The sequence below is a fragment of the Ambystoma mexicanum genome, chromosome 4q (assembly GCF_040938575.1).
Source record: "Ambystoma mexicanum isolate Mex_15411 chromosome 4q, UKY_AmexF1_1, whole genome shotgun sequence".
Lineage (NCBI taxonomy): Eukaryota > Metazoa > Chordata > Amphibia > Caudata > Ambystomatidae > Ambystoma > Ambystoma mexicanum.
The window spans coordinates 766,091,140-766,116,369 of record NC_090928.1 but is presented as its reverse complement, the minus strand read 5'-3'; positions in this window follow the sequence as shown (position 1 = coordinate 766,116,369).

Sequence of the window (25,230 nt, the reverse complement as noted above, 5' to 3'; positions counted from 1 at the left end):
GCATACTACAGTTCAAGTAATTTTCACTATATTGTTGTGACTTTGTCCATCAGATATCTGTTGAATGTCCAGAGTGTGGCCAGGTTGGGTACTACACCCCACGTGACTGGACTAACTAAATACATGTAAGGAGAAATCCTGATGAGAGAGGCTGCTGCAGCCTGCCTTGGTTTCTTAAATGCTCCCCTGCAGGGCTTGTATTTCAGCTTTGTTACTTTTATCAGAGGTGAATTAGTGTTTAATATTAAGAGCGCATTGGCGCATTTAACACCAAAAATGCTGAGACTGTAAACAAGTAGAAGGGAAAAGGCGAAGAGTTGAATGCCCACACCCAGGTATCCCGTTTTATTCGCAAAATTTTGTAGATTTGTGCTACTATGGAGATATGGGGTTATTTAACCCTGCATCTATGTAAAGACAGCCATTTCAATATGGTGGCGTTTTTCTCAATGTATTAACATTACTAATAGCGATCATGTGATCGCAATGCATGGACCTGGGGGAGAAACCTGTTGGTTTTTGTCACAAACATGGATAGTATCAGCCTGTTGAAGCTTGTAAGACCGAGCGGAACGCGTGGCGTTTTCCACCCTGATGGGCGAGTGTTTTTATTGACTTGACTGACATGTGGGTAAGCATGCCATTTATGCTTACCTTAATTGTTGTGTGTTGCATGGAAATTATAAATATTGTTTTATGTAAAAGGTAGCAAGGTCTTGAGTGCGTGGGTTATCTTTGTTACGTACTTCCTTAACAGGTTTTTTGCAGTGTTACAACCTGCTGGAAGCATGTGTTTTTATACATTTACATGTATCTAGCCAACCTTTACCCTTAAGCATCAGCTACAAGTAAGGCAGAGCACTATATATATATATATATATATATATATATATATATATATATATATATATATATATATACACATACATACATACATACACACACACACAAACACACACATTACATGGCCCACGGTGATAGCCATGTAGTTATGGTTAAGTTGCTAATCCCATAGAAAGAGCACTTTTTGGGTGGCTTATAACTTCGCTCTCTCTGGACGAATCCTCACCAAAGTTTCCCAAAAAAGTGCATCGCCCACCCTGGATTTTTTGCAAAGTTTAGTGAGGTTTGGTGCGGGGGGGGGGGGCAAAGCTATGGGGGGGTCCCAAAAAAAAAATCCCATAGAGTGAATGGGGAAAAAAATGTGCTCAAGCCTACAGCTCAAATCGCTGGACGGATTTGAACCAAATTTGCGGCAGGAGCAGAGGCTTGGTCCCGAAAGCGTGCTTTTGTAAATTTGGTGGAAATCCGTCCAGTAGTTTTAAAACAACCAAAAAGTAGGTCTAAAAAAATTAGTGCTATCTATGTCCGCTCCACGGACACATTTCCCTGTTCACTCCGTGGACAGGACACTGATTGGCTAATCGGCTTGTGTCATGTCCGCGGACGTGTTTGCTGATTGGCTGGGGTGAAGCGGGAGGTTCGTCACATTGTTTTGATGCTAGGTGGCAGGTGCCACTGATGTGTTTGCCATGTCCGCGGTCTTCACGGCTGTCCGCGAACATAATAAATGCACTACTAGCTATTTTACTTTAGTGTGATGTTGGTTTTGGGTTGTTAGTAGAGCATTGATTGTAATTAATATCCCCTATAAGTAGGCCATATACCACAGTTAAAATGTTTGATGCTATGGGTGTGTTATGCCCACACCCATAGAATCAAACATCCATCATATTTCCACAAATCAGAAGTTTGTGTACTGCTTGATTTGTAGAGTTTGTATGAAGTTTTGGCTACGTCTTGCAATTAAGATTGTAGAGTTTGGTAACAAGCACTGCAGTATAACATATCCATGGAAGTAAACATCTTGGATTGTGGTGTATTGTTAGATGTTTGCTTGAATGGTTGTGTTATGCAGCAGTATTTGTGAGTGGAATTATTATATACTTACTGTTTGACTTTTTGTGATTGGATATATTTTTTTCATGACTTGGGTAACTGGAGCAGATATTCTTTTTCAATCTCGGTGATAAAAGAAAAGATCATATGTTAGTGTAGGTAGTTCATAATGAGTTATTGCATTGCATAATAGACATTTCTGCATTATTTTGACCCTCATACTTAGTACTTTAGAAGTACTATATTTCAAACCAGTGTACTGTGCAATTTGCTCAGTTTCTGTGTTTGTTTATTAAATCATTGGGTCTGTGGAAAAAAAAAAATCCATGCTGGATTAAAAAAAAAACCTTTTTTTGTTATGGTACAATATATTTCTTTCTTGGTTTTTAGTGCTTATTTGTTGTTTCTGGCTTATTATCTGTTGGCTTGTTGCAGATATTTTGGGGCAGTTAGATACCTGTTGGCGTATTCTAACTATTTATAGTTTTCTAACTGAAGTTTTGTTAATGTTTATGCACAGATTAGTTATTACATTTTGGTTTTAAGAATATTAAATAAGCACTTCTAAGATATTTTGGTAATCACTGCTTTAGAGTAATGGTACTATCATTACTTTTGAACCATCCACAATTCTTTTTTATATATGCAGTGTAGTGACCTGCATTGGTTGTAGCTCCTGTGTGGTAGATTATACCTATTGTTGTGAAGGTTTTCTTACCAAGTGATACTTGACCATGTGTGAATCCAGTCAGCTTGCAGTTGTTTTTGGTACCATCTGCATTGTAATGTAAAAGCATTACTATTACGGATTTACTATGTGTCTGTATTTGTAAGGTGGAGCGATTATCTGAATTGTAAGTAGTACATAATCTGCCAGGGTTTGCATTTTGTACAGGTTGCTGAAATGGAATGGATTCACAGTTAGGTATGGATACATACACAAAGTGTTCATTAGGGATTTGTTCCTGTGCCACATGGCTGCAGAGAGTGCATGTATGTTTCAACATTTATGAAATCTGGAAGATTTCGTTTATAGGTATGTTTTTCTTTTCCAGTACTTTTAGTAAGTACATTAGAAATTCTTGTGGATCTTCTTGTGAGTTTGTAGTGAATTTGACCATTCCAGCACAGTAGTCCAATTCGAATCTTATTCCATGAACACTGTAGTTGTTGTCAGGATTGTTGGTTGCATTTCTATGAAGGACTAACCTTTGCAAACACAATTGGTCTGTATTGTGTAAGTAAATGCTGTCAATAATTGGTGGCAATTGGAATAGAATATTTATTGCTACATTTGCGTTGCAATTTACACCAGTTATATTTGAAAATTTGAATGGACCTGATAGTTCTGTGTCCAAGTCATTTGTTCTGAGTGGGTGTTGCTTCTTTGAAGAAGTACTTGAGTTACTTTGAGCAGTAGATTATTTTTTGGTTGTGGTAATTGATGAAGTATTAGCTTCTTTTACTTTCTTTGGAGAAATTGCAGTGAGATCCTGTATCGTTTCTGTTTGAAGTTGTTTTCTTTAACAACGTTTTGATTTTTGTGGAACAGGATAGGTTTTTAGATGAGGGGTGTACAATGAACGTAGTCTATTGTATTCTAGAATGCAAGGAATATCAGCATTTACTATACTTGCGTCAAAGTTGATTAGAATTAGTCCGTCAAGTGTACGTAAGCGTGATAGTGCTACACAGCTCATGCCTTCTTTAAAGACTGTGCTCTCAATATCTATCAGTACTTTATCTAGGGTAAGACCTTGTGATTTGTGAATGGTGACTGCGTATGCTAGAGTTAGAGAAAATTGTTCTCTGCATACATACATGTCTTTGAAAAGAAGAAGGGGGGCTGTTGAGCGTCCTACCCTTTTAACTTCTGATAGTTTGTCTAAGAGAATATTGACAAACTGAATGTTGTCGTCATGTGGGTATGTTTGAAAGCCAACAACTGTACCAAGTACTCCATTAACTAGTCCTTGCTCCACGTCAAGGTTACGTTTAAGCATTACTCTACAGTTTAAAGATACATTTTAATATTTTCTCCAAAAAAGCTGTCATCAATGACATTTGTGATGTCACCTTTGAGGTCCTGGGTGTTAGTCTAAGCAGTGCACGGCGGTAGCGTGAGTTATGGTTGCTTAGCATACCATAATTGGTGAATTTCAGGGTTTTTTTTGGTTTTACTTGGAACCATAACGTCCCTTTAACAAAGTTTTTTCACTGAATATTGTGGGATGTTTTCACTCACTCATCCAAGCCCTGCAACAGTACTGTGCATTGAAAACATCAGAATGGCCATTGGAAAGCATGCTGCTCGGTCAAAACCATCCAAAAATGCGCAGAAAAAAAATCTGAAAGATAGGCTGCCATCCACTTTTGCCTATCTTAGTGAGCACAGGAGGTCACTGCCTAAAACCACCATTTGGCTACACACACAGTAGCCTGAAACCACTTGGAAATAGCAATACTGATTGCCAAAAGCAACCCAGAGCTGTTTGGGAATTCATTTTCTTGATTGTCAAAATTGCTAAAATCATGGCTCACAAAACCACCAAAAGGATACAACTTCTTGTTGGGTGTTCTACATTACTCTACTGCAAGAATCCACATCAGTACAACGTCAGCAAGAATCATATGTTATTAGGACAATATCCCATGTTAAAGACATTAATTTAAAGACAGCAGTCAAAAATGGGTGCAGTACCTTTGCTCGCCTCTGACAGGCGCTGGCGATTTAAATTCTGACAGGAGAGCTGTATTGCAGAAGCTAAATATGCCAAAGCAGAGAAGTCTATCAAAATGCCATATAGAGTGCCACACATTGATTTAATGTGGAAAAAGACTCGATTAAAGATATGTTGCTTATTTTCAGTTTATAATGTTATATTTTCTTCACAAGGAACTAAGTTGCAATTGATTAGAAGGCAGTCTGATTTAATTAAAAGTTCAAGAGGCCTTCTGTCTCTGGGAATCCTTCACACCTGGCCTTCCCAGCAACAGGAGAGGATGTTGCATGGTCATGTTAATCAGATGGAGAGTGGCACCCTGGTCTGCTGCCCTCAGTCAAGACAATTGGTTCTTTCAGCTGAATAGGATATGCTGATTTGGGTGTGACTTGTCAACAGCTGCCCTGGCAGAGGCAAGACATGTGACCATCTGACTCACCAAGCTTCTAGGGGCGGACCAGACTGGGTTGTGGATTTAATATTGCACCAAATATATGTTTAAGGAAAATGCTTCTAAAATATTGTATCAAGCTGACAGAAATGTACAACTTTGGGATTCTTAATATGAAAAAGTCACTCACAGTTTGAGACTAAGCTGAAATCCATACGATGTTCTGAGACCAAAACCCGGGATTTATTAATATTGTGGGTACGGTGCTTATGCTAGAAACATAACAACATACAGTAATATGCTCAGAGAGGGTTATTTTTCCCATAGACAATGGAGAAAACCTTGCGCAGGCCTACAGTGCAAACGGCTGGACGGAATGTCACCAAATTTGCGGTAGGAGCAGTAGCTTGGTCCCGAAAGCGTGCTTTTGTAAATTTGGTGAAAATACGTCCAGTACTTTCTTTTAAAAACAGATAACATGTACACCTCTAAAAAATAGTGATATCTGGCTCTGCTCGGCGGTCCCATTTACGTGTTCGCTCTGAGGTCCAAAGTCTCATTGGCCTGGAGTGTGGCGTGATGTCCGCCAACAATGGACACGCCCGCTGATTGGCTTGTGCGTTACAATTTTAGGTTATGCCATGTTCTATCCGTGGACAGTGTGGCGCCGAAATGGCAAACATTCTTTACCCCATGTGGTGGTGGGAAGAAGGAATGGAAAGGGAGGGGGCGTGAGAAGTGGTTCATCTGATATATCTCATTAGGTGGAAGAAGACAGTGGTGTGCCTGCAATATGCGTGCGTACTGCGCCAATTCACGGGTACCTCCAGATGCAAGTACCTTGTGTGGAGAATGCAGGCAGCCTTTGTTACAGCACAAAAGCTTGTGCAGTGGCCTCTTTCCATAATGAATGGTGGCAGGTCAATTGCAGAAGGGGAGTGCATTCCTCATGACATAAATATTTGAACATAGCGTGTACTCTGGTGTGTTGCATGTGGTAAGCCCGTAGCACCTTACATGCATGGCTGTAGGCCTTGCACCAACAACTTTGTGCCCTGGTTGCAAGTAGGTTTGCCATTGTTGTCTTGTGTGTGTGTGGTTTGTCAACATTGCATATATTGTTGGTTCCATGGGTGTGGTGATTATTAGCACATCCTACAGTGTTTAGTCCATGGCTGGAGCTCATGGAGTGAACACTCCTGCAGTGTGTCAACTGGGTGCAATGTTCAAATGCTTTGTGCATAGAAGTGGATAGGGTTCCACTGCATATTTTATCGGCTTGGGTAGTGTCCATTGCGTGGAGTGCAGACTAGTGTACTGCACTATAAAGTATTGGTTTTGTGCACTGAATAGAGTTCTCGGAGCAGGGCCACTGTTGTGAAGATTTTGTGGTTTGGTTGGCAGTAACATCATAGAATGGGAATTAAAGTGGGTAGGGTTGCCAGAGGCTGTGTTATCTTTGTAGATTCTGCTAACTGTTGCATGTTTCCATGCATAGCTGTATTATGGTGCAGAGGTTGGGTAGGAGTGCTGATGGCTGTGGTACGTTTGTGGATTGTGGTACTTGGTCACATGTTTGCATGCATGGATGCATTAAGTTGCAGTGGGTGTGGCCAAGGCCTAGACTCTTGGGTGCATGGCCAAAGGCTTTAGGCCGTAGGCCATGCACCCAGGAGCCTAGGCCTGGACCACACCCATCGCAGCCATGCAGTTTTCACTCTTGGTGACCTTTAAGAATGGTTGTGGAGCACATTTTAGACTTGGTAGTACACCGGAAGGCAGTTGACATGCGTATATTCTTGGTTCCATGGGTGTGTTCATTGTTAGAACATCCTACAGTTTTCGATGTATGGCTGGAGATGCTGCAGTGACAGGTCCTGCAGTCTGCCTACTGGGTGCAGTGTTGGAATACTGTCAGTATACAAGAGGGTAGGGTAGAACTGGATCTTCTATTGGCTTGGGTACTCTCCTTTGTGCAGACTGCTGATAAAAGGCCCAATGTTGTGAAGATTTGGTGGTTTGGTTGGCAGTGACAATACTTTGCGAAAGGAAGTGCGTAGGGGTGCCGGAGGATGTGGTATGTTTGTGGATTCTGCTGTTACATGTTTCCATACATCGGTGTGTTAGGGTGCGGGGGTTGTGTGGAAGTGCCGCTGGCTATGTTACGTTTGTGGATTGTGGTACCTGGCCACATGTTTGCATGCATGGCTCCATTATGTTATGCTGGATGTGGGCAAGACCTAGACTCTTGGCTGCATGGCCAAAGTCGTGATGGGTGCTGATCTGGATGATTTTGGATGCTGAAATCATGGATTCTTTTGCAGAACTTTCTACTGGAGATGCTTTGGAAGCACACATGACATGTACTATGAGGGTTTAACAGTACATACGGAGTGCTGTACAGAAATGATAGTGTTGGATAGTGCAAGAGTGACATTGAAACACTGATTAAAAATCCCCTGAAGTCCAAAAGGGCATTACTAACAACAGACTGGATAAAGACAATTGCCCAAACCCGGTCCTCTAAGGTGGCGCCCTCCTTCTTCCCGACAAGAGACTCTGATACTTACCCAATAATCTGACAACATTCCTGGATGCAAATGTGAGAAACAACTATGGTGGGGTGCATCTAGGCCTGATTCAGATGGGCTCTGTTCTCTCCCGTTGAGGACAAGGGGCTAGAAGTAGACCTCTATGCCCTGAATGTCAAGATCCAAAAGATCAAACCATTCATCATCTACTAAGATTCTGCCGCGGAACATGGGATGTTCGAAAGCAATATCTGAAGCACTTTGTTGCTTCAAGGTTGTCATCAGAGGACTTTTGGATAAGATCGATGGCGGGATATGATACTGCTCTGACATTAAATATTGTAAGAGTGTTGCAACAGACAGACTTTATTTCTACAAAGTATGGCAAAAGCATCCACCCGCTTAATTGATGTATCCAGAAGATCAGCAAAAGGACTCCATGATGAGATTACAAAGAGCACCAAACCTTAAACTGTAAAGAATGTGAATGATGTCAATGACAACAGTTGGATTCAGACAAGAAATGTTTTTGTTGTAAATTTGTGTTTCTGTGGGAAAAACCAATATTTGGTTAAGACCACAATAAATAAAAAATAAAAGATAGTGTTGGATGCAGAGGTCTTGGATGTGATTGGCGCATGTATGTGTGAATATTTTACAGTACCCAATGAGGGAGTGCTGCAAAAATAACAGTGGAAAGGGAAGAAGGAATGTCCCTGCTTTACTGGGGTATGGCCCTCGCTGTAGCTGGGAAAGCGCACATGCCACATCCTGCCCTTCTGAGCATGGTGGGAATGGAAATGAAAATGTGGGGATTATCCAATCAGGTGTTCAGGGTGTGGTTCACAGGCAGGGGCAGTACTATTTTTTCCCACTACTCTGTGTACTTAGGTTGGAAAGGATGGAGAGATGCACAGTGCTGATCGTGGGCGATAACTTTGTGCAAGATATAGACAGGTATGCCGTGCGAAGAGGCATTGCTGCTAATTTCGGGTTTGAATGGAGTGGAGGCTTTGTGGGGCAGTCTCTATGAGTGCAGTTTAGGCGGTATGGTTCATCTTTGCAGATATGTGGCCTTTGTTGCTACTGTTGATGATGTTGTGGTGATTTATGGAGGTCTACATTTGGGTTACATGTCGTGTGGACGTTTGCTCGTCACCTGAAGAAGTTGATGAATGCACTGATATGGATTTTTCCCACTGCCAAGGAGATTTTCTCATGCATACCACCATGCTAGTGTCATTTGTACGCAGCCAGAGCTCAGAAGGTGTCTTATAAACAAAAGCATGTATGAATTTATGTGCACTATTGGGATGTTCTCCACCCACTATGAGATCATGAATTCAGAAAATATGCACTGTTTCCATGCAAATGGCATTTCTTTGACCGCCATTAGCAATGCCATTTTCTTTTACACTGTGCAAGAAGCGTTGACCAGAATTTGGCAAATATGTAAGGCGGAGAAGAAAACAGCAACTCATATAAAGAGAAAAAAGAAAAAAGGTTCTTTGCAAGCACGTAAAAAATAAAAAGATTTCCTTCAGAGCCACCACTAAAGACCAAATCCCCTACCCTGTTTCAACTTTCTTCCCCCCTCCCGTTCCTAGCACAATAACTCTGCGCACTCCGCGGCAGTTTCAGGATTACACATGTCACATCTGGGCCTTCTCAGGATGGCAGCAATGGCAATGGGACTGTGAAGGCTAAGGCATTGCTCAATAAGGTTTCGGGTTGTGGTGTGTACGCAAAAACGGTGGCACAAGGTCTATTTGTACAAATGAAATGCAGAAGCCGACAGTTGGGGTGTGCAAGCTAAGTGTGCATCCTGTTTGTATGCATGCACTGTATGTACTTGTTTTACATTGCTAAGATACATTCAGTGCTGCTTTTGTACAATATTTTTACAAATTTTGTAGGAAATGGGTTAGTGCGGAAGACAATTTTGTGAAGGGTGCACGGTAAGTGGCAGGCATCCTGTTTTTTTATGCATGCAATGTGTGTACTTGGTTTAAGTTCCTAAGATACATTCAGTGCTGCTTTTGTGCAATAGTTTAATGATTTATGTAGGAGATGGACGATAGCAGAAAAAAATGTGTAGCATTGTCGGAAGGAAAGTTCCTGTTTGGATACTACAATGGCTGATATGGGTAAATGAAAACGTTGCAAGCATATACCATTGCAGTGGCACTTGATGGTAGGTGATGGGAGAAAACACAGCATGTTTTTAAGTGCGTTATGGACATTCAGTGGCACATACTGTGCTCAGAGACACTTTTAACAGAGTTGTAAACATACTGTACAAAAAGTATTCATACCTCTACATTGTGGTGATGGGTGCCCGTGTGGATGCAGACATTTTGGATAGTTTTACTAAACTTTGTACTTGAGGTGCTTTCGATTCACACGACACTTGCAGTCTGTATGTGTAATGGTACATATGAAGTGTTGTACAGACCTGACAGTGTTAGATGCCGACGTCTTGGCTGTGATTGGTGGATGCGTGTGTGACTATTTAACAGTACCCAATGAGGTAGTGCTGGACAAAAGATATTGGAAAAGGAAGAAGGACTGCTCCTGCTTTACTGGGACGCTGCCCTCGCAGTACTTGGGGAAGTGCATGTGCCACAGTCTGTGCTTCTCAGCATGCTGGCCAATGGGAATGGGACTGTGGGGATTATCCAATCAGGTACTGAGGGTGTGGTTCACAGGAAGGGGTGGTAATACTGTTTTTCATTACTCTGCATAGTGAGGCGGGCTGACATGGAGAGACGCAATGTGTTGATTTTGGGTGATGCCTTTGTGGTAGATCTGCACAGATATGCCCAGGAAAGAGACTTTGATGGTGATTTTGGTTTGGAAGGAGTGGAGGCATTGTAGTGTGCTCTCGATGTCCACAGTTTCTGCGCTATCCTTGCACTTTGCAGAGAAGTGGCCAGTTTTGCTACTGTTCATGTCTTTGTGCATTATGGCGGCATGCATTTGGGTTACATGGCTTGTTCATGTTTGTTCCATCAACTGAAGAGGTTGATGAATGCAGTGAAGACGCTTTTTCCCTCTGCCCACGTGGTTTTCTCGGCCATACTACCAAGAAGAGTATGGGACTATACTAAAGTATATGGTTATCAGCCAGAGGCTGGAAGGGGTCTCATCAAAAGAAGCATGTGTGTTTTTCTGTCCGCCGGTGGGATGTTCTTCTGCAACAATGACATCATTAATTCGCAAAAGGCTGAGTTTTTCCATGCAAATGACATTTCTATGTCCAGCATTGGTGATGCTCTTTTGATTGCCATCTACAGGAGGCGTTGAAAAGTTTACAGTAAGAACATGAGGAGGATCAGAAAACAGGAAACCCTATAAACACTGAAAATAAAGGGGTTTCTCTAGAAGCATCTAAAAAAAGAAAAGAAATAAAGGCTCTTTTCAGAGCCACCACTAAAGACGATATCCCCTACCCTGGTTGCAATTTATTACCCCATTCCCGCACACAGCACGAAAGCCACATCCAGGGCTTTTGAGGATGACAGTCATGGAAATGGGACTGTGGAGGCTAAGGGATTGCGCAACAACATTTCTGGGTGTGGTGTCTATGCAGAGGAACGTTGTGCAGAACTGATAGTGTTACATGGAGAGCTCTATAATGTGATTGGTGGATGCATGTGTGACTATTCAACAGTACCCAATGAGGGCATGCTGGAAAGAAGATAGTGGAAAGGGAAGGACTGTTCCTGCTTCACTGGGGCGCGGCCCTCGCAGTACTTTGAGAAGCAAACGTGCCACATGCTACCGTTCTCAGCATGCTGCTCAAGGGAATTTGACAGTGGGGATTATCGGTACTGAGGGTGTGGTTCACAGGAATGGGCGCTAATACTTTTCTCCATTACTGTGCGTAGTGAGCCGGCCTGACATGGTTACCATTATTTGCAAAGGTAATGTAGCATAGCAGAATTGGTCCGAAATCAATTACAGGTCAAAGCTATGTGGCCCGCTACCCTGCTCTGAAAAGCTACAAACAGAATGCAGAGCAGCTCTGGGGTGTGGCCTTTTGTAGGGCTGCTGTGGAGACCTTGCAACCGGAAAAGAGGCCTACATCGTTCAACCAAATACATACATGTGCAATGGCACATTGTGGGGTGTTTATAAGCGTGTACTTTCCCATTAACACTCCGTAGATTGCAGAACAATGCACTTTTCTGCTGTCCGAGGGTCCGGATCGTGTCCACGAAATAAGGGCCCACGCGCAGCATGGGTGTGGTCGCATGGGGCAGGTCTCGGGAGGATAGCTCAGCGGCAATGTGCTCACCTTGGAAGCAAGAGGGCATGAGCAACACTGGTTCGATCTCCGTGTCCACGCATAGAAACCTCTGGATATTAAGCGTATTGTAAATAACCTATCATATCATATCATGGTGACGTCGCAAATGTTCTCGATTGGGACGCCGGTCCGCAGGATGCATTTTGGGCGGAATACTTTGTGCACATGTGCATAGGTGTCCTATGCACACTGTTGGGATCTATGGACTGCTTAATAATTCGACACACGTGCGCTGACCATATTGGGACCATACTGGGACAAGCTGGGTGTTTCTAGGGTATAGCAGGTGGGATGTTTATGTGTACAGCTACCTGTAGGATGTGGGCGGGCACATCGAACTACTTAAAGTTCGTCACAAGTTTCTTTGCATATGCTGGACAGGGGTGGTGTTACCAGGAGACAGAGGAAGAGATATGCATGCACGTACTTGTGCAAAGGACAAACGTCGGTCTAAAATGTGTTTGGATTTTTTAGTTTTTAACGTTGTAGAGTCTCTACAGATCAGAAAAAACGGGACAAGTCCTACCTGAGTTTATGGATAGCTGTTCAGAACTAGTCTGCACTGTGTGGTTCTCATAGGCACGATCTTCATTACTCAGGCCCTCTTCCTCGTCCCGGCAGGCCCATAGGAACAAGTATGTGTTTGTCTATAGTTTTTAACAGAAGTTCCAGATTACAATATGCCATGCATAGCTTGGAGGGAAATCATTGTTGACTATTATCCCTCACAGGGGGCCAGGGGTAAGACAGGTCTTCTTCTAGTGAGCCATCTTCACCTCACCGAGGTCGGTCTCCCCCCCCAGATGGTCCTCTCGCAGATGGCCATGCCAGGGTCGGAGTCAGTTAGTTTCTGTCCTTCCCTGGCCACATGGGGGAAGACTTTACCCTGGGAAGTTAGTGATGACTTCACTAGATTTGTCACAATACCCAGGAGCTGCGTTTAGCTCCTGCTTATCCAATCTTAATTTTGATCCCTGTGGGAGATGGAAGGTCAGATTAGGCATCACAGATCTGCTGAACCCCCATTATTGTTCCTTATCTGAAGCGCACCATAAATGTTGGCTTAGGATTTACAGTCCATTCCAGTTATTATCTTTATGGCCCTATTCTCCACCAGTTCACTGGCCCTATCCTCCACCAGTTCATCTCCATGAGAAAGCCTGGTATCTGTTTCTACATCCCATTTTGTGGGGAGGTGGCATGGGGAGAATACAAATGTCAACAGTTCATTCCTGGCTTCCTGTAATGTGGTCCCATTCAAACTTTCAGCTTTTATAATGTTAATTGTCCTGTTCCCCTTGATTTTATATTTTCCCCCAAACACAGCAGCATTAAATGTGAATTTATTTTTCGTTCTTAAAACTGCTGTTCTTTCTCCTCAGGTTAAGCAGGACCCATTTTTTAAAAAAAGTTGCAGATTATTTTCTGGTACTTGAAATGTTCATCTGGCTCCTTGTCAGTTGTAATTTTCTTAAAGTATATACAAAACATTTCACATGTGTTTTCACGTGTGTTTTCCAACTGATGTGCGCAGGTTGAGGTTTATGTGTTGTTTTTAAAATGACGCCTTGCTCTGCATATTTTCTTATGAATTAGACTTCCCTACAAACATCTGCCAGGGGACAGGGAATATAGGGCCAGATTGGTCAGGGCAAGTGATTCAATGGCAGGAGGAGCAGGGAGCATAAAGAGGGCACAAGGTAGCAGGGAGTTGTAGGTTGTTTAGGTCAGAGAAGAAAGATTGCAGACCAAAAGACCAGCAGGAGGAAGGAAGGGGAAGCAGAGTGTTGGTGATTTCTGGAGCAGGTAAGCAATTGGTAAGTGAGGGCACATGCTACTGTGCTGTGAGTGTGTGAAACAGTAAAGTGTGGGGAAAGGAGACAAAGTGTAGGGCGTGTATGGGAAGTGTATGTGGAGCAAACGGATGCCCGTGTGGAAGGAGTAGTGTATAGGAGGGAGTTGTAGTGTGGAGGATGGACTAGTAGGGTCGTAGAGAAAGTAGGATCATCAAAGGGTGGAGACGAGGCTTAGAAGGAGTGAGAGACATCAGAGAGTCAGAGGAGAATGACAAAGGGAGTATATAGAGCATAGATGGAGTAGAAGGAGGTGAGTAATGAAAGGAGAACACCAGGCAGGGAAAGGAGTACATGGGTGTGGCAAAACAAAGAGGGAGGCTGCCAGAGTGTCTGTAAGGCACATTCACATGCCCTTTTAGAATACTAAACCCTCCATAGAGATGGAACATCTTAGGAATTCCCTGAGGGAGGTTAGATAGAAAATGCATCCTGCCTCTAGGTCTTCACTTCCAGTACAAGTCACATCCTAGACAGCAGGCGTAAATAATCAGTATACACTAATCTGTGGCTAGGGACCGCTTAGTTTAGAGGAGGTCCCTTGCAGAACGAGAGGGAGGGGGGGTGGCTGTAGGGCCTATTGCCATCTCATTGAAAACTCTTCTACCATCTTAGAGCATTGCAGTATTCTGTGAGCCGGTTCCATGTCATTTCATCGCCAGATGTTTTTTCATGGGGTTTTTTACTGCAATTTTTTTAACGAAAAAACCCATCACATTTCTTTTACATTATTTTGGGGGGTTACCACACAACACCCCCATTTTCTTTAATTTGTATTTATTCCCAAACACCCACACCCCATATATATATATAATTTACTAACCCCCCTAAAAAATTTGATGCGTTTTTTCCCCAAAAAAATTTGCGGCAAAAAATCCCACGAAAAAACATCCCGCGATGAAAGGACGTTGTAGCCTGTGAGACAATCCGTGACGCCTAATGGATTCAGACAGGTGCTTAAGATCTGCCAAAGTTCATGACTTCCACATTCCGTGCAGTTGCACTAAAGTGTCGCAATTTTGGGTAAACGTAACAGCGTTAACCTGGTAGAAAGCACACCGATAACGGTGAATATGACCCTAATCCTTTTCAATGATATCGCTACACAAACGCAACTACTCAACTGCAGGTGCCTCTAGATAAAAAAGACCCTATCTGTGGGTAAAAGTCTTGTACTCATGGACTGTAAATTAAAGCATTGAATGTTGAAGAATAGACATCTGAATTGGGAAAGCTAGCAACCTGATATCAGTTACTCAAAGTGGGGAATAGAGAAAGTTTTCGGACATCTGGAACAACGTTTTGGAGCTCTACTCAGACTAATTGTTCTATTCTAATTCAAATATTATGGGGCTAGCATACCCTGCACTATAAGGAAGGTCTTAGGTTGGGAAGGGGCTAGGTGGAAACACTAATGTTACAAAGAAGATCGAGAGGTGCACTATCCAGACTTAAGTCAGTCACTTATAAAATATAATGAAATCTTGATACTTTTCATTACACGATTTGTATTTGGATTTTATGCTGGGGAATTTAGCTAGGAAGCAACATCACTCTGTACATGTTGTTGAGTGTAACATATAAGGTAAGTAAGGGGGTTACAATATGTGGCACAGAGAATTCTGCCCATTGGGGTGAGATGTGATGCAGGAACGCAAGACATCTAGGTGCCATGTATGACTGAAGAGTACGGTTATGAGTTCCTTCCTGAATTGCAAGAGCTTTGACATGGTCCAGATTGCCACCGGGATGGTGTTCCAATAGGCAGACATGTAGCAAAACATGTCCCATATTCTGTCTTTTTGCTCGTTTGTCAGTTACGTCTCAAGCCTACTTATGGCTCGAGTCCTGGAGCAGTGCCAGCCACCTGAGCTAAATAGATTTGCAGCTAGATAGACAGGTGTGCAAGTGGTGATTGCCTCATAGGTAATTGGCACCATTTTAGAGAATATTCTGGCTCACATTCAAAGCCAGTGCAGCCGTTAGGATGGGAGAATGTGGTTTAATTTCTTGTTTACTGCTATGAGTAGTGCCACGGTGTGTTTGGCAGCCCTAGGAGGAGGCAGGTACATCACTGGAACGCCGGTGAAGATGGCTTTTCCCCCAATCAATTTGGGGGATTATCAGGGCTTGGGCTGTGCTTCTGAAGTCATTTGGTGGAAGGGAGGCTTTTATCTTCTGCAGGAGTTTATCTGGTACCAAGTGGTTTAGGCCTTTTTGTTGATAGATTATCAAAAGAAGGACATGATGTGTGCAGTGAACCCAAGTGATTTGGCAGTCTGGACCACGTGGGGTGTGAAGCAGTCAAGGTGCATGTCATTTAGCCACCTGTGAACAGTATCCTGTGCTCAGATGGGTGACCTAGCAAGACAAATTATTTCTGGGACTCAGCTTTAGGTATGTGCTTGTCATCCAAGCTTGGACATAGGTCAAGCAATTACGGAATCATGTAATGTTCTTGGTAGTACTGGCATTTAGTAATAATTGGGTATCGGCCATACTGGTTGAGTGGCATGCTGTGACATGATCCCAATGGCACCATGTCCAATTTAAAGATTAACAGGGAGAGTGTTGAGCTTTGTTTCAATACAATATTGACATTATAAGCACACCAGTAAAGGTACGTTGCTCAATTGCGGAAACTACATTAAAACTAAATCAAAAATAGACACATATTCTGGCATGAAATCTAAGGTTGGGACACTGTTGAAACCTTTAATCCAGAGATACATGGTTACAAGTGCCCAAGCCCTTTTGCAAAGTAAGCAGCTGGTTATGTCAAGACTATTTGTATGCTGCGCTAGCCACCACCATAGTGGCCTAAGATTGGAAGCAGGGAACAATATGGCAATCCTTAAGACCATAAACTGAAGATGTGAAAGGCAGCTAGTACACCAGAAACTGAAATCTGGAAGTGTAGTGCTGACAACTACGTAAAACTGAACCTTGTGTGGGCGAAGAGGGGAGGCATGTGGCCAGGGTCCTACCATGATGGCTGCTGTTTCGGGGTCTTCGTGACCACGGATTTCAAGCGGCTCAGAAAGACTTCTTTACTCTTTACTCAACAGGCCAATCTCCTCATTCTGGTGGGCAAAGCAGAGGGGATGTTATTGTGAGTGGCAGAGGTGCTCTGCCATATGGAGTGCCCCATCCCCATCCAATGTCCTGAACTGCTGTGCATGTGGCAACGTGGGAAAAAGCCTGGCGTCGCTCTCTAAGCCTTTCGCCCTAATTGCGTAGGGAGGGCACCAGTGAATGTAGATGCACACCCGGAGATGCTTTGCCAGGTGGTTACGTTGATTGGTTTGATGGAAAGAACTATATAAAAGTCTTCAAACCAGAACCAGTACACCTTGCCAAAGGTAGAACGACTGAAACTGTGATAAACACTAACAGACAGCCCTAAATTACTTGAGCACTGCTTTGAACATGCCTCGGATTAGGAGAACCCATGCAGCACAAGATGACAATGTGGCCCTGATCACTCGCCCCTCAGCCCGAATAAAGACCACACATTAACCACATCATAAACACTCCAGCCTCGGGTACCAGCGTTGAATTTACTAAGCCTGCCTTTCGGCTTATGTTTATGAAGGATATCCCTGCAGCACTTGCTATCTGTCACGCGGCAGCCTTTTTATGGCGCCGGTGGTAGTTCAAGCTTTAAAGGAGGAAAGTCACGAGATTGCTCAGGGCCAGTCATTTCCATGCTCTTAAATGCGGCACAAAATGTTCTCCTCTGCTGTCATTCTATGATTATTTATTTATGAATGCTAAAGAAAGTGTTCATAGAAGAAGCAAACTGCTCATCAAATAATAATGGCCCTGCAATCAGCAGAGTGCAACAAGCTTCATAATTGTGTACGTTCAGCATAACTGCAATGCTCCTAGAGCGGCCATCAAAGAACCGAATTGTTCAGGACGTGAAAGCCAATTGCATCAGGGCAGCTCTCTACGGAATTTAAGGTTTTGGGGGCGCTCAAGCACAAAGTTTCCACGGCAAACAAGAAACATTATGGCGTCATTACCGCCTATTATTTTTAAGTGCTTGGAAATATATTTTCTTCAACCGTGCCTACTTTGCCAACCCAAATAAAAACACGTTTGAAGTCCTGTTACTAATTACAGTGCGTAAATGAAGAAGTATATGTAGAGCCAATGATGTTTGGCCTTTCTACAGTGAAACGCTTTTAATGGTATGCACCCAACCAGGACCCAGATTAGAAACGGAATAAACTCGCCATCAGGCAATGTAGCAATTGTTTTTTTATTGTTTAAAGTGCAGACCTAGCCCGAGAGCATCAGATGTCTAGCTGTACAGGGTGTAGGTAGCCAGCGTTTGGCCTGCCAGATTAACAGTAGTGCAGTACTGTGAATTGCAGTCTGTGCATCCATGGAGGATTAATTAGACGGTGGTCAGGTATTATTGAACAAGCCACGGTTTGAGAGCTTTGTGAAATTGGAGGATTGTGGATGCATTCCGAGCCCATAAAGGGATTGAGCTCTGGTGGGTGCATTAGTGGCAAGAGAAGGATTGTTTGCCTGTCCTCGCATTATGGGTGAGTTGTGATTCAAACCGCTTGGCCGATTTACTGTCTGAAGAGCATGTGGGACTACATCTGTGGACCCGCCAGGCACAGGGATGTGCTGCTTGTCACTGCTTGGTTGTAGATACATGCAGTCCTGAACAGTATCCTGGCCTGGAGAGGAAGCCAGTGTAGTTCACGAAGAAAAGGGTGACTGGTCACATTTCTGCACACACGTAATGAGGCATGCTATGGTGCAGTGGACTGCTTTTAGGGGCGCCAGGTGAGCAGCTGGGAGTCCCGTCAGGAACGTGTTTCCTCCATCGATCAAGACCAGAAGGGCCTGACCTGCAGTCCAGACATCCTACTGTGGGCTGAAAGATTTGATTTTAAGAAGGGTGGAGATTTGGAGCAAGGTCGTTTGGGCCTTCTTGGCTTTGTGTTTTTGGACGGACAGGCTACTGTCGCTGGTGAGGCCTAAATATTTTGCTGAATCCGAGAGTTGCGGATCAAATGCTTCTATGCGCATATCACTTAGCCATTGTTGGATGTATTTTTGTTTGTCCAATGATGACAAATTTGGTCTGGGAGGGTTTAAGTTTGAAGTAGGCAGTCGACACCTAGGACTGGATGATGGCTAGGGTTCTATGTTCATTCTTCTCCCAGTTTGTTTAATCCCCCTTCCCCTATTTTATTTGTCCCTATAGACCACCCAACCCTACCCCTTATATGCCCTCACCCCACTCACCATATTTTTTGATGTTTTTTTGGTGTGTTTTGAATGAACGTCAAACCGATGGTTAGGCAATGGCGGAGATGGCTGATGTCCGGTGAGCTTTTTACTCATATATAACAGGATCGTCTGCATATTGGCGGATGGCTACATGAGGATCTTTGAAGAGCATGCCCAGAGGCCCCATGCACAGGTTAAAGAGGATCAATGAGAAAATGAAGCCTTGGCGGACACCGCAGGAGACTGTGATTGATTAGAATGCAACATGTTCATCTGATCTGAATGGCCTGGCATCTGCCAGAGAGGTAGGAGGTAAACCAATTCAGGCCAGCACAAGTTAATCCCATCCTGTCGGCGAGGAGGATTTGATGGTTGATGGTGTCCATTACAGCGGATACTCCAAGGAGGGTAAGGAGGCATGAGGTGTCCTTATCTGTGATATACAGGACATCGTCCACCAACTGTATGATTGTGTACTCAGAAATACAGAGTTGCCTCAGTGAGATGGGCAAGAGTCCTTAAATAAGATTAACAAACTGATTTAGCTGCAATCCATATGCACCATCATTAAGAGAAACAAGCTCCATCACAGAGGGAGTCATGTCCTCTCAGGATGATGTACGTATTCCGTTCAATATGAAAGTGGTCATTTTCGGTGAAATACACAGGTTTGCCTCAGTGCCAGACTCTCATCCTACTCTCTTGAAATGTATAAGCTTTCTTAGTGAGATCACCAACCTTCCTCTAACAGATGCCTTCTCAGAGCGATGCCCATGGTTTCACTCCTATGGTAGCTATATATTACAACAAACAAAGTGGGAAGGAGAAAAAAGGGAGAAGGGGGAGGGAGGAGAGAGGAGCGATGAGAGAGAGGGAGAGAGGAGTGGGGGAGAGTGTGGGAGAGAAGGAGGGGGTAGTTGGAGTGGAGGACGATCAAGGGCTATAGGGAAACGGAAGAGGGGATGGAGGAGAGAGTAGAGGGGATGGAGTAGAGGGAAGAGTGTGAGAGAGGTCAAACACGGTTCTAGAAATGTCGACAGTCAAGTGCATCTTTTAATTTTGTAACATCTGAAGAAATGCATTTTCTACACTACAATATTGTCACCAGCAGGTGGTTAGTATAACCTAAAGGTTAAAACTAAATACGTGTTCATACCACGCGAAAACAGTCTGTTGGCACTATTAAACTGTTTCTTGTGATAATCAGAAACTTAATAGCCGTTGACAAATGTCAGTCTCCTAAACTGATGTTGGAATAAAACGTGTGCAACCTTTATTACAAGCAACCCCTTCTGAATGAAAATCTCCTCTTTCAGGCATTCTTTCAGGTGACTGTGATGCACGTGTACATCCATTAAAAACTAGCAGCCAACACACATTCAGAAATGGTCCAGATTTCCAATATAGTATACTCCTACATTTGAATAAATTCCATTTAAGAAAGGGCACGCAATATTAAAAATTACATTTTGAGACATATCTGTTGGTTGAACTTAGCCCACTTTTATTTGTCAACCTATTTTTCTCAGCTACTAGTTCTAGCTTTCCAGAATCATCTTGGATGCGGCCTACAGAAATGGAGAGGTCGGGGCTTCAGCTGTGACACGGCATATCACAGTGTTTGCAATGTGGCATGCATTAAGGCCTCAAATAGAAGTCCCTTTCACATGAATAGCAGCCATTTAAACACTAACCAAAAACGGCCTGGCTTTTGCTTTCCCCGTCACATGAATGTCATGAATTTAAACACTTCAACAATAATGTGGAGTGCATTTAAAGGCCCTAAACAGAAATCTCTTTCATTTGAAAAACACCATTGAAACGCTGCACCAAAAACGTCTGTGCTTTGATTTCCCTGTCACATGAGGGGCAAGCAGTTGAACTCTGCAATCCAAAAACGGCCCTGCATTGCTTTTGTTTCACTTGAATGACATGAAGTCATGCACTGCATCAAAAATGGCCCTATTGTACTTTTCATTCACACAAGGGGCAATAATTGCAATCCTACCACTAGAAACAGCTTTTGCTTTTCATTTCACTTGAACATCTGCCCTTTAAAACATTACAAATGAAAAACGGCTTGGCTTTTTCTTTTATTAAGTGTTAGTGTTAAATCAAAGAACCCTGTAGAAGGGGGCCTACCCCTCATTGTCAATGGACAAACAGAAAATGCCAACTCACTCAAAAAGGACCAATTAAAGAATCCCGTGACATACAAGATAGTCAAACGTCAGACACAGAAATGCACATGTGTAAAAAAGAAAAATGACTTTAAAAAGCCCCCGTGAAAGGACAGCTTTGCTTTAACAGAAATGTCAGTGAAAAATGCTGTGAGGGAGGGGGTTGACTAAACAATGTACATTATGTTTCCACCCACAAGACTTCAATCACCTTGGAAGAGGCTGACAATACCGGAAAAAACTGTTTTTGAGCTCAGGCCGGAAACGTCTTAATTGAAAGCCCAGCTCTTCACTGAAAGTTGCACCTACGAGTGAATCAGCCTGCAATGACATGTGATGTACTGAGGGCGTTATAATTCTCTGCTTTGTCAGACTTGAAGGCAGGGGCTCAGGGACTTCAAAGAAAACAAGTGTGGCCAAAAACTAGACTGGGAGGTGTGAGTTCCTCCTGCACCCACTACCAAGGACAAACTGACAACTTCAAAGGAGGTAGTCAAAATCTCTGGTCACCGGTTATGGGGGATAAAGCGCCCCTCCCACAGAGATCCTCCAAATTGACATTAAAGGACCCAGCCAATTTCTAGGCATTTTTGTACCAACTAGAATGAGAAATAATGTTTTATGCTATTTTTTATGTAATTTCCAGGTGGTTTTAAGAGCTATAGTGCATTTTCCTAGGACTTTGGGGACTGAAATGGTCAGTTAAGACTAGTTTCTGGCTGCTCGGAAAATGTGACAAGTATGAGATTTGATGGAAAGGTAGAAGGTGAAATTAGGCATATGCGTCATCATTTGCAAAGTCATAACTATTATACATTTTATGAAAATGGCAAAAAGGTGCCAAAAGGGCCATGCTACCTCGCACGGAGTTGGTGATCGCTTACCCAATTCCCTATGACCCCCCTCAAACCGCATATCTAAGGCATATGTCAGAGGCTAGTAGAAATATGAAGTTATGAGACATAACTGGGTTTTAGTCAAAAAGTGGCCAAGAGAACAAAGAAGGGTAATAACATGCCAATAGACATATGGTGCTCTCTTCTCTTGGACCAATCATGCCAGGGGGCAGAGAGAGGAATGGTAAAATGTCCTATTTGGGGGGTAGGGGTAATTATAGAGTACTCCCCCTAGATTGTAACGTGAATGATATCATTTGGGCTATATAAGGGGGACTGTACTAAGTCAGGGGACACACACACAAATCCAGGGAGACAGTAGAAGGAGGATGGAGAGGAGGCAGCTGAACCATACCAAGGAGAGTGCAGTGACCAGACCCCTTGCCTAGCTGTCCAGAGTGTCCTGAGATCCAGCTGACTTTCCAGAATCCCAAACCAAGGCTTACTTTGTTAGTAGCAAATAACCCCAGCCCCTAAATTGCATAAGCCCTGCCTTTTGTAGCATTGCACCCATTGAAAACCCATAGAAACCCCCATTGAAAAGCCCATTGACAACCGTTTGAAAACCCAATTGAAAAGCTCACATTGTCAGTGTAATTCAGTCACATTCCCATAGAAGAATCTGTGTTTAGCCTGTTATGTTAGCATATCCCCTTTGGTAAACTTCTCAGTGTGTGTAAATTCTTAGTATATTCTTGAGTAAAATCAATTAATTCCCCCATTGAAATTCACGGTACAAGTTGGTTAAATTCAAAATTAACCTCCTTGTCCATAGTGTCTTCCTTTAATAATCATAGTCATTAAAGTGTTGCCTCAAAAGAATTAGTCTCCTTGTTAGTGAAAACGGAATTTGCCCGTGCATTGTGTCTCTTAACCCACGAATTCCTGGTTGCATCTGTCCCATTAAAACCCCTAACCGAAATCCCACTGAGAGCAATCCCCTTTGCCTATAAATCTATCTGTTATGTGTCTCTGTCCGTGTCAATGAAAACCCATTTGCCTATTCTGAGCTATACCCCTTCCTTGATTCCTTGAGCTGCCTGCAGTAAATCCAGTGTAAAATTAATTTCCATTTGCTGTTTGCATTTTTTCTTTGGCATTTGCTTTGTCTCCAAAATGTATTTTCCTACTTTATTTCTATGTTGCCCTGGCGTGCTGATTAGTAGTCTCTAAGCTTCCCTATCTCCTCAATTGTAGCAACACAAATTTCCTTGTTTTCTGTCCCATAGCAGTTGTGAGTAATTAAAATCTTATTCAGCCATTTTGCTTCCAAAATGGGTTTTCACTTTCTTTGCAGGCCTCCCATCCTGGGGTGCTGGGCTTTACTAAACATTCGATTTTCTCTCTATCTCTACTCCTTGCCACTGCCTTCCATTCAAAGTAATCAAGTTAGCTAATGTTTGGGGATGAGCATTGCAGGTGGAGTGCTAAACCATTGGGGTTATCTCTTTCTAAGAATTTCTCTTTTTCTGTGTTTCCATTAAAGATTGTAAGAATTGTAACAGTATATCTTCACTGGATTGTTTTGTAGAGATCAGTGCAATTGTGTACCACAACACTTGTGGCTGTAAAATAGTTTGATTTTCCATTTTCATTAAAAATAAATTAATAACTATCTTATTGATAGACATCGGCCTGATTCCTGGTCCATTGTGACATGGGGTGTTTGTGGAGCTTGGGTGCTAGACAGGTTGGAGGCCTACTCAAATAAAAGAAACTGTGGTTTATTAAAAATAGAAGCGCTTTATTGTACGCCACCTTCATTGTTTTGAAGGAGTCCCTGGCTAGAGTGTGCTGTGTAATAAAACCGTGACAATAACGGCCTGGCCTTTTCTTTTGTTGTTCATGAAAAATTAAAGAACCATGGGGAAAAGGACCTACCTGTCATTATCCATGGACAAGCAGCAGTTTACAATTCACAAAAGTAGTAGGAATCAAAGAATCCTGCGACATGAAAAACAAGATCTTTAAACAGTGGAAGCAAAAATGGCCTGCACATGTGTTTGCAAATAAAAACAGCTTTTTCAAAAGCCACAATGGAAAAAGAGATCACTGCTCACAGAAAAATGTCAGGAAAGCAGAACAGGATGTGAGGGTTCACCAAAGCAGTGTATATTATGATTCCCCCACAGAACTCCAGTGACAGTTGGAGACACTTTAGGAAAAACCTGTTCTGGCTGGTTGCAAAACTTCACAATGAAAAGCCCCACTCCAGCTGAATGTCACACCTCCCATCTAATAACCCCCCAATAAAATTTGATGCTGCTGAAGACTTCACAATTCACCATTCTACAGACTTGCTGGCAGGAAAGCATGGACTTCAAGAGAAGGCCATCCTTGGCTGACACATGACTAAAAGGTGTGAATCCTTGTTGCACCAACTTCAAGGAGCCCACACAAACTTTAAAGAGACTCAAAAATCTCTGGTCATGGGCTGACCCAGGGGAACAGATGGCTGTGGGGGATGAAGCAGCCATCCCATTTGCTGACAGAAACACTCATTAATATAAAAGACTACGAGGATTACTTTCATTTGCCATTTTTCATGTAATTTCCAGCCAGTTTTGAGGGTATAAAATGCATCTACCTGTGACTCTGGGAACTGTAATGGCCAGTTAGACTAGGTTTCGGACTGATCGGAACATGTGACAAATGTGAGAGTGGGCGGAAAATTAAATTAGGAATAGGCTTGATAATTTACATATTCATAACTGTTGTACATTTTATGAAAACAACAAAAATGTGACACATGGCCATGCTACATTGTACGGACTTGGCGGTCGGCTTATACAATTCCCTAGGATCAGCTAAAACAGAACATATGTTTTGTATGGCAGTTGCTAGTACAATTATAAGGCTGTGTTACATAACTAGTTTTTCCAAAAAGTTGAAAAGAGAACAAAGGATGATGACAAATGGAAAACGACAGATAGGGCTCCCAACCCCTAAACCAATCCTTACTGGGGGCAGAGAGAGAGAGAAGGTAACTATCCAATCCTAATGGCAGGGATAATTGCAGGGTACGTCACTCATTTTACAATCTAGAGAATGTAATTTCTGCTATATGAAGGGGACTGTACTAGGATTCAGACAAAAACAAATGGGGAGAAAGAAAAGGAGGACGGAGAGAAGGCTGCTGAAACTTACTATCTTTGAGAGTGCAGTGACCAGACCACTGCCCTATGT